The following is a 2,072-nucleotide window of genomic DNA, read 5'->3' as shown; positions in this document are numbered from 1 at the left end:
ATGCCATAAAGCTAGAAATCAATCACAGGATGGTCAAACTTACAAAACCATCCATATGGAAGCTAAACAACTGTCTGCTAGAGTATGATTGGGTTGTTGTTGTTGTTGTTATGTGCTGTCGAGTCATTTGCGACTCATAGCGACCCTATGTACAACAGCCCTAAACCCTGCTCTATCCTGTGTCAATTGCATTGCCTCTGACACACCCATCCGGATTACCCCAGTCACTGAATCAATCCACCTCATAGAGGGTCTTCCCCTCCTGTGCTGTCCCTCCACCCTACCAAGCATGATGTCCCTCTCTAAGGACTTGTCTCTCCTCACAACATGTCCAAAGTATGTCAGACGAAGCCCCAGAATCCTTGCCTCCAAGGAGTAACCTGGTTTAACCCTCTCCAGGATGGATCTGAATGAAATTTAAAAGTTCCTTGAAACAAATGAAAATGAAAACACAACATACTCAGGGGGCAGTTCTTAGCAATAGGCACACACATAAAAAAGGAAGAAAGAAGAAAAATCAATTGTCTAACTCAACATTTTCATCCAATAGAAAAAGAACAACAATCTAATCCTACAGGCCCTAGAAGAAATGAAATTATCAGGATAAGAGCTGAAATCAATGAAATAGAAAATAGAAAAACAACTGAAACCATCTATAAAGAGAAGGAGCTGGTTTTTTTGAAACAGTCAATAAAATCAACAAACCACTGGCAAACTTACAAAAAAAAAAAAAAGAAAAAAGAAAGAGAAGACACAGATAACTTGATTAAGAAATGATACTTTGCAGATGCCGTAGCCTCAGCAGTATAGTTGTTTGTTACGTTTGCCCCAGCCATGGTCAATCCCGTCGTGTACTTTGACATCACAGCTGATGGTGAACCTTTAGGTCGTGTTTCCTTCTAGCTGTTTGCAGATAAAGTCCCAAAGACAGCAGAAAATTTCCGTGCTCAGAGTACTGGGGAGAAATGATTTGGTTACAACGGTTCCTGCTTTCACAGAATCATTCCTGTGCCAGGGTGGAGACTTCACGTGCCATAATGGTACTAGTGGCAAGTCCATCTATGGGGAGAAGTTTGATGATGAGAACTTCATCCTGAAGCACACAGGTCCCGGCATCCTGTACATGGCAAATGCTGGACCCAATACAAACGGTTCCCAGTTTATTATCTGTACTGCTAAGACTGAATGGTTGGATGGCAAGCATGTAGTCTTTGGCAAGGTGAAAGAAGGCATGAACATTGTGGAAGCCATGGAGCACTTCGGGTCCAGGAATGGCAAGACCAGCAAGAAGATCACCATTGCTGACTGTGGACAACTCTAATTATGATCTGTATTCCATGTTTTCTCTTAATCACCACATCATTCCTTCTATAGCTCCAGAAATCACCCTGCGACCCCCAGAGTGCTTGCAGTACCTTTTAATCTTTGTGCTCTTGTTACAGTTCTTTGGGTTCCATGCTTTATTTCTCTACAAGGTTAGCAGGATTGCAGACAAATTTATGACTGAAATAAAAATTAGACAACACTAAAAAAAAAGAAATTACACAGGTGAAATCACAAGAAAATAAGATGAAATTTAATTGATAATATCCAAATACTATGAAAAGGTATACTCTGATAAATTTTAAAATCTTGAGGAAATGGACAAATTCCTTGAAACTCATACCCTACCCAGATTTATTACAGGGTCAGATATAGAACACTTGAATAGACTCATCACAAAAGAAGAAATTGAAAAGGTCATAAAAATATTTCCCATTAGAAAAGACCTAGACCACATGGCTTCACAGCTGAATTCTACCAAACATTCAGAGAGGATCTATCACCAACTCTATTTAAATTGTTTCCAAGAAACTGACAAAGAAAGAACAATCCCAAAGTAATTCTATGAAGCAAGTATAACCCTAATACCAAAACCAGACAAAGATATTACCAAGAAAGAAAACTACAGACCAATATATCTCATAAATATAGATGCAAAAATCCTTAGTAAAACCCTAGCCAATATAATCCAAAAGCATATTCACCATGACGAAGTGGGATTCATAACAGGTATGCAAAGAAGGTTCAAC

At 39.1% G+C, this 2,072-nt stretch overlaps 1 pseudogene; it reads left to right on the top strand.

Annotated features, from left to right (window-relative positions):
• The first annotated feature begins 834 nt into the window (after positions 1–834).
• On the top strand, positions 835–1,321 carry LOC102858544 (annotated as a pseudogene).
• The last annotated feature ends 751 nt before the right edge of the window (positions 1,322–2,072 follow it).

This window comes from Elephantulus edwardii, unplaced genomic scaffold (assembly GCF_000299155.1).
Source record: "Elephantulus edwardii isolate Elephantulus edwardi_28Jun2011 unplaced genomic scaffold, EleEdw1.0 scaffold00172, whole genome shotgun sequence".
Lineage (NCBI taxonomy): Eukaryota > Metazoa > Chordata > Mammalia > Macroscelidea > Macroscelididae > Elephantulus > Elephantulus edwardii.
The sequence above is the reverse complement of the archived record's forward strand: the minus strand, read 5'-3'. Positions and strand labels throughout refer to the sequence as shown.